Here is a 9,407-nt window from a genome sequence, read left to right as displayed (position 1 = left end):
ATACTTTGTTGCGCATGAAATCGCTCACAATTTCATACATGTAAATATATATATATATATTATACATTCGTAATAAAGTTCTGTATTTTAGCAGTCATGGTCACGTTAACGCTGACAAAGGAATATGTCTTATAGCAGTATTTTCAGTAATAAACGTAGTAATAAGGGGCGCATTAATAAGGGGCGCTGAAAAAGAAACAAAGCAGTAGCCAGAAGGGCTACTAAAATTCGATCGTCTTCCACTCTATATAAACCCGATCAACACGCCGAGAGTGGAACTGAATATTCTTGTTCCGCAACGCTAATTTACTACTAATATTTATGAAGCAGAAAATTCTCAAAATCAAACGCGACGAGTGCTTCGTTATATTTGCAATATCAATTAATCTACCATTAAAAAAAAAAAAAAGAAAAATCTGAAAATTCCCGATATCTAATACGCAACGCTAATAAGTATAAATCTACGCACTCGTATTTAAGCAATACGCAACACTAATAGCGAGAGATTGCAGTGCAACCATTTAGGAGGTTGCCGATGAACGATCACACTTGTACAGCTCTTTAGGCTGTACGTGTGATCCAGGAGCAGTGTCCGACAAATGCAGTCGGAGGGTTTGGGCAGTTTGTGAACGCAACTCTACTTAACAAAACGCGATCATTCATTATCGCAACGCTAACAGGAAAAATAAGTAGAACTCGCGATGGAACAATGTCGCAACGCTAATTCTTAAAGTGAATTTAATGAAAATTACTATTTACTATTTGAAAAAGCTACTTTAAATATCCTAGTATTGCTACTTAAACAGAAAAACAGAAAAAATTCTAAAAATTGCAAAAGACAATCGCGATATCGTAATTCGCAACTCTAAAGCAAACGCGATTATCATTTTATCGCAACTCTAATTCAAACCGTAATCATTTTCTCGCCACAATAATGAAAAGCCGTGATATTATTTCGCAACTCTAATACAACCCGTAATCAATTTGTCGCAACACTAATAAGAAAAATCGCGATTTGCCCAATGGGACGATGGACCGATATATACATCGGCCAAAAAAACAAAGACTACTGCTACTACTACTACTACTACTACAAATACTAAAAGCGAGCATAGTGACAAAGTAGTAACGATAATGACTTCCCATGCTCCGGATGACCCAGAGGATGGGGAGCCATTAGTAGTTGCCCTCTTGAGTGACAGTTTGTCGGGCCTCTTCGGCTTATAGCCTCTTCCTTCTTCGGGCGCAATGCCCGCTGTAACTTAAATCTAAGCTCGAGACTTCTAAATCGCAAACAAAAAAAAAACTTATAAAGGTAAAATAAAAATATAAACCGCGGAAGCTGATTGAAGTGCACATGGACTGACCAACGATCACAGCAGTGATCGTTGCCCACTCGCACGTGCGTGCTCGAGCAATAAACGTTCGTTTCGAGCCCATTCGCGACCGCGACCGCGAAATTCGAAAAATCGAAAGGCAAAACCAGAGACGAGAGCATGCTCTACTCGTGCCAGTTTCACCGTCGATTTTTCAAATAAATTTCCAGAAACAGGTTGGTCACGCGAAAACGCGCCTACCCGACCAGAGACTGTGCCAACCTGCCCGGTCCTACCTACTTATAATTAACAGACATACCAGAAAGTATGCTACCTGTCCTACCTAGCGCTATATTTAAAAATGGCAAAACAGGCACACCAACACACTCGCTCCACGGTTCTCACACAAACGCCCGGGCGCAAAGGTCCTACACTAGAGAGGACGTCCCGGGACGCCTCCGACACCCGAGCTTAACATATCATGCATGCTCTAAGGTACGTACCTTTTTCCTGAAATCGACTGACGAAGGCTAGTGACCATTGCGTAATACGTGATAAAACACGTCTGAGAAAATTATATTTTTAAAATAGATATAAGTAAACTTGGAATTATAATTGCGATTGATAGCGATATTAAGAGTATGAGTACACTTAGTCGCGTGGATGATATTATCAGAAATTCTAATTGTATCGAGACGTAAATTGAATCCATATATGTCTCGATATTTTTAATATTTCAAGTTTTAAGGAATGAGAAAAAGCGACGCAATTCCACGACCTAACAACACACACACGTAATGTGGAAAATACGTCGTGCACGATACACTAACACATGGTCAGTCGCTGAGAAATTATTACATTACTTAATTCTAGGTCATCGTGCCCACTGTCTTTCTCCCATTCAAGTAGCACCTGGGCACGTGAATGAGATCCTGACAATGGGCACGGAAAGGGTTAAACCTGAAAATCCTGATCTAAAAAGATGATTAGTTTGTGTAATTTTTATTTAACGGACTAACGTTCTTTGCTGCTTCTTTCTGATTAACTCTATTTTATTAATTTAATACTAACTAAGTAATTCTACTTCATTAATTTAATAAATCGGAAGAAAATTTTAATATTGCAGAAAAGGTAGCGTTAATTGAAAAAGACTGAGACTCGATCAAATGGAATAATTGACTCTAAATATATTAGTAAGAAAGAAATAATCTCAGGCGAACTCTTTATCAAAGCAAATACTCGAAAATGTAAAAGCAATGTTCAAAATTATTGCTTTGATTAAAAATTCTGCCTGTCGCGAAGTGTCTTCTTGCACGTAAAATTTCACACATTTTCGTACGGAAAAAATGTATTTTAACTCATATTTTAAGTTCTAGCCAAAGTGAAATAAACGAACGTGACTTAAGATTGTCACGATCAATTCATTGCTTAAGATCAAGTATATTCGTGTCATACAGATATATTCGTGTAGATATTTGCCATTTGCAAATATTCATACGGAATATTAACATGCATATTTATAACTAACACGAATATATTCTCAAGTGTATATGTTTAACCTAATTATTGAAAAACTAATTATTATAATCGCGATGTGCGAGAAGACCTATCCTAAACTAATAAATTTCAAAAAATGAGTGTTACTACTCACGGGTATAAGAAATACCCGCGGTCACTATGCTCGCAAAAAAATTCTACGTAATACAACCGATCACCCGTGCCGATTCGGACCTTTCATCCTACGACATGATTGAGTGACCGGAGGAACAGAAATGCATGCGACTCACCGTTCGAAGCGGAGAAACAAAGGACGTATCGTGGATGCTGCGCCACCCCAGCGAATATCATCAGGAACTGTGTAGAGTCCAGTGGTGGAAATGGAGATTGCGAAAAATCTGTTACAGAACAAAACACGATGAGTGATTGCTGATTATTTAAAAAGTTGGAGATAATGAAAAATGAAAGTTTATTAACTTTATTAACTTTGGTAATAATAAAGATTGAAATTCTAATAAACTTTGATAAGTGTAAAAACTGAAACTCTAATATGAAAGTTTAAAATCTAAGAATTAAGAATCTAAAGATTTCTGAAATATGTTAGTCATTTGTTTCATAATTCGGTATTAAGATTTTAATAATTATTTTATTTTAATGAAAGAATAACCTCAGAAAATGCTAATCTCCTAAATTTTCAATCAAATTGTATTTCTTAATTGATGGTGATCAAAGAAAAATATACAGAATATACATAATTGAAGTACAATGTGTAAAGATAATTACATTTTTGGCTTTTTAGCCACTGTTAAAACATTCCCAAAGAAGACGAAGGAGTTGAAGCAGTGATATATCTATAACAAAACATAAGATATCATTAATATCGTTAATATATAATAACAAACTTGAAACTTTAGCAATAATAAAGACTAAATTCTAATAAATATGTAAATTGGAAATCTAATATAAAAATTTGAGAACAAATATTCAGTGATTTTTTATGAGTATCAGACAGTTTTATTGTACTTTAATGTTAAGACTTCAAGACTTTATTTCAATTAAAAAGGACATTTACAGCTTTCTAAATCATCCATCATTTTTATTTTGTAATTAACGACATTTCAAACAAAATATACTAAATAGAACAAATTGAAATACAATATATAAAACTACTTACATTCTTGAGCTCCTGGAGAGGCTTTATCCTCTTGAGCGAGGCACTGACTCTAATACCGGAAACGAATATTCAAAAAAATAAATATATAAAAAAAGAAAAATAAAAGACTACGTTACCGCGACCGCTTAAATTATGATCGGCGAACAATAACTCTAATATCGCGTACAAATTTGATTGATAAAATTTTATTATTTTCGCGTGTGATTATTCGATCGAATTTGATCAAAACTATCGTAATTTTAAAATATTGAAAAGAAACTATTGCGTGGCAAACACTGACTCTACAACCGCATTGCGCGCGGTCACAAATATTTCCTGAAAATAAAGCAGTTTAGGGGCGGGGGTGGGGGGGTGGAAAAGAAGCGAAACGTTGTTTCGACAAATTTCTCCTTTTTCCTATGGAACGTTTATTTAGAAAATACTGCTATTTCTTTACACTTAAAAATTATTATTAAGAAACTAGAACAAGTATGAAACTATAAGTTGAAAATTGTGAGATATATCTCGATAGCAAACAAATGCTTACGAATACCGTGAATGCAATGCAATCGATTTCAAGAATTATACTGTTCGCAATTAGAATATATACTGTGAATTTTCGTTATTAGAATACGAAATATACATTGCACTAATACACTATAGTCGCCTGATATAAATATTGGAAATTATTTGCAAGAATTCAAAAGTTCGCCACTAAATATGTTTAAAGAATACTTGTTTCGAGGTATTTGAATCTAACTGTTACCATGTTGCAAGTTTATGACGTTAACTGAAGCAAATACACATAATACAACAAAAAAAATTGAATTCCATAAGTGAATTATTGAGATATAACTCAATTTGGAACAATAAAATAACTTATTAAAAATTCGTTTGAAATAAGAGAATGATCTCATATATCGGAAATAAAACAATAATTTATTTAACCGAACCTATTGACACTGCATACACAATTTCGTGTTCTGAAAAAGGGACATTCGAGTCATTGTTCTAAACTGTTTAACGTTCTATTTTCGCGGCTCAAAACTTTTGAATATATCAAAAAGTTATAAACTCTAACATGACCGCAATAATTTTCTCTTAAAAATGGGAAACTAAGAAGAAGCCCGAACAAACAGACAATGAAAGAAAAATCGCGGCGCGAACTCGTTCGTTCGCGATCTTTCCAAAGAATCAATGGACTTACGCAACGCACTCTCGTGCACAAAATAACCACAAGATTCAATGCAAAAAAAGAATCGATTTTTATACTAGATTCCAAGTCAGATAAGTACCATTATACAGAACGGGCTCAGAATGGATTTGAGAGACAAGACATATCCCACGGTGTCCAACGGTGTCCCACGTTGTCCCACGTTCTCCCACGTTGTCCTACGCTGTCCCACGTTGTCCAACGGTGTCCCACGGTGTCCCACGGTGTCCAACGTCGTCCAACGGTGTCCAACGGTGTCCCACGGTGCAGCCCAGTCTGGATCATCCAAAATTCTGTTCGCGGCATTTGGAGATCCAAACCGGACTGGTGCGTAGTTCTTAGCTTGGTATCGTTTTCCAAAGATTAATCAACGGATTAATTTTTTGGAAAACGATGCCAATTACCAGGTCTCACCACGAGGAGGTGACTACGCAAGAGACCCGCCCATGGGTTATTTATCTTTATACATCGATCTCGACATTCAACCCATTGGCAGAATGTCGAGTTACGACTCTACTTGACCATGGGCCTGCGTAAAGAAATAGTTGTTTCGTTCCCTAACTGCGAAACACATATCTCCAACGCAGCGCTTACATGAATCTTTACAAATGTGGAGCAAAGCATACATAACGCCACAGCTATCTCCCACACACCGATTACATAGATCAGTACAAATATTGTACAATAATTGGTATCCCTATTGGCAGCATTCGGTATCAAAGACACATTTATCTAACTTGGAACGAATGAAAGAAAATGAAGTTAACGAACGAACTAACAAACTTACGCGACGTACCCCCGTGCACCGGATAACCCGAAGGATTAGCGGAAAGCCCAAATATTGACCATAACTCGATTCCTGTTTCGCCGTTCGAAACTTATACGAGTCGCGGTCGATGGCGCCGACCGATGATGCCAGTGATCCGCTGGTGATCCAGCCGTGGATCCAGCACATAGGCCTGCAACTTAACACACTCCAACTGAACATGTGGAACCCGGGGAGGGGCCGCTGAACAGGATTACGAAGGCATGGCCCCAACTGAACAGTGGGGCCCACCCCCGCGGGCCCGAACAGGATTACGGAGGACGTGAAATTACAGGTCCCTGCCCGAGTACCGAAGTACCAATCGGACAGGAGTGCAGATCCACGACTGAATCCCCAACAGATTCGCAAGCATCAGCGGCGCGACGACAACTCCCGCGATCCGGTGCGAACGACGAGCAGTCGTCGAGCAGTCACCAAGACTGAGGTGTGCTTGGGCCGCCTTACGAAACCAAAGAGTTTTCCAGTGCACGTTGACCCGCACGTACCCGGAATACGCACGAGCGAGTACGTCACGCGACAGTTTGAAACAACTGAGCGATCACGAATCGACAAATCGCGGGTACAATTTTTCGTTCCAAGATGGATAAGTATCGTTGTACAGAATGAGCTCACAATGCACTTAACATAGGTATCTATCTTACGATTAATTAAGGCTAAAAAGCACGCATTCCACGGCGTCCCCCGCTGTCCCGCGGTGTCCAACGTTGTCCAACGTCGTCCAACGTTGTCCAACGGTGACCCACGTTGAAGTCCAGTCCAGATCATCCAAAATGCTTTTAGCGGCACTTGGAGATCCAAACCGGACTGGTGCGCAGTTCCTAGCTTGGCATCGTTTTCTAAAGATTAATCAACGGATTAATTTTTTGGAAAACGATGCCAATTACCAGGTCTCACTACGCGGAGGTGACTACGCAAGAGACCCGCCCATGGGTTATTTATCTTTATACATCCATCTCGACATTCAACCCATTGGCAGAATGTCGAGTTACGACTCTACTTGACCATGGGCCTGCGTAAAGAAATAGTTGTTTCGTTCCCTAACTGCGAAACACATATCTCCAACGCAGCGCTTACATGAATCTTTACAAATGTGGAGCAAAGCATACATAACGCCACAGCTATCTCCCACACACCGATTACATAGATCAGTACAAATATTGTACAATAATTGGTATCCCTACTGGCAGCATTCGGTATCAAAGACACATTTATACAACTTGGAACGAATGAAAGAAAATGAAGCTAACGAACGAACTCACAAACTTTCGCGACGTACCCCCGTGCACCGGATAACCCGAAGGATTAGCGGAAAGCCCAAGTATTGACCATAACTCGATTCCTGTTTCGCCGTTCGAAACTTACACGAGTCCCGGTCGATGGCGCCGACCGATGATGCTAGTGATCCACTGGTGATCCAGCCGTCGATCCAGCACATTGGCCGGCAACTTAACACACTCCAACTGAACAAGTGGAACCCGGAGAGGGGCCGCTGAACAGGATTACGAAGGCATGGCCTCAACTGAACAGTGGGGTCCACCCTCGCGGGACCGAGCAGGATTACGGAGGACGTGAAATTGCAGGTCCCTGACCGAGTAACGAAGTACCAATCGGACAGGACTGCAGATCGACGACTGAATCACCAAGAGAATCATAATCATTACCGGCGCGACGACAACTCCCGTGACGCGATGCAAACGTCGAGCAGTCATCAAGAGTAAGATGTTCTTGTGCCATCTTACGAATCCAAAGAGTTATCTAGTGCACGTTGACCCGCACGCACCCGGAATACGCGCGAGCGAGTACGCCACGCGACAGTTTGAAAGAACTGAGTGATCGCGAACCGACAAATCGCGAGTACAATTTCTCCAGTGTGGTAAGCGACTGGAGAGAGACGAGATTATTCTTTTTTCGTCCCAAGGTGGAGAAGTATCGTTGTACAGAATGAGCTCACAATGCACTGTACATAGGTATCTACTTTACGATTAATTAAGCCTAAAACGCACGCATTCTACGGTGTCCCCCGGTGTCCAACGATATCCAACGATGTCCAACGATGTCCAACGATGTCCAACGATGTCCAACGATGTCCAACGGTGTCCAACGGTGTCCAACGGTGTCCAACGATGTCCAACGATGTCCAACGGTGTCCAACGTCGTCCAACGGTGTCCAACGATGTCCAACGGTGTCCAACGATGTCCAACGGTGTCCAACGTCGTCCAACGATGTCCAACGTCGTCCAACGATGTCCAACGATGTCCAACGATGTCCAACGTCGTCCAACGGTGTCCAACGATGTCCAACGGTGTCCAACGATGTCCAACGATGTCCAACGGTGTCCAACGGTGTCCAACGATGTCCAACGTCGTCCAACGGTGTCCAACGTCGTCCAACGGTGTCCAACGTCGTCCATCGGTGTCCAACGTCGTCCAACGGTGTCCAACGTCGTCCAACGGTGTCCAACGGTGTCCTACGGTGCAGCCCAGTCCAGATCCGCCAAAATTCTGTTCGCGGCTTTTGGAGATCCAAACTAGACCAACGGTGTCCCACGTTGCAGTCCAGTGTAGATCATCCAAAATTCTTTTCGCGGCATTTGGACATCCACACTGAACCAATGATGTCCCACGTTGCAGTCCAGTGTAGATCATCCAAAATTCTTTTCGCGGCATTTGGAGATACACGCTGAACCAATGGTGTCCCACGTTGCAGTCCAGTGTAGATCATCCAAAATTCTTTTCGCGGCATTTGGAGATCCACGCTGAACCAATGGTGTCCCACGGTGGCCCACGTTGCAGTCCAGTCTAAATCATCCAAAGTTCTTTTCGCGTTTTTTGGTGATCTACACTGGACCAACGGTGTTCTACGGTTTCCAGCGGCGTCCCACGATGTCCAACGGCGTCCCACGGTGTCCAATGTCGTCCCACGGTGTCCAATGTCGTCCCACGGTGTCCAATGTCGTCCCACGTTGCAGTCCAGTTTAGATTATCCAAAATTCTCTTCGTGGCTTTTCGTAATCCAAAATGGACTGTATTAGCGTGATTCTGAGCTTGGTATCGAATTATTGTGCAATGTTTGTACTTATCAATGTAGTCGTTTTCTGAAAATTAATCAACTGATTAATCTGCGAAAACAAGTACATCGATTAGTACAAACATTGTACAATAATTCGCAACCGTACTGGCAACATTCGGTATCAATGATACATATGTCTAACTTGGAACCACAGAAAGGAAATGAAAGTACTGACACTGTATATACAATTTAGAGTTTTGCAAAAGAGACATACGACTCGTTGTACTAAGCTTATGAAGATATCGAAAAGTTATATACTCCAACGTGACCGCAATATTCTTCTTTTAAAAATGGGAAAACGGGAAGAAGCCTGAACAATCAGACGATGGAAG

Source organism: Bombus affinis, chromosome 11 (assembly GCF_024516045.1).
Source record: "Bombus affinis isolate iyBomAffi1 chromosome 11, iyBomAffi1.2, whole genome shotgun sequence".
NCBI classification, from domain to species: Eukaryota; Metazoa; Arthropoda; class Insecta; order Hymenoptera; family Apidae; genus Bombus; species Bombus affinis.
Note: the sequence above shows the minus strand (reverse complement) of the source record.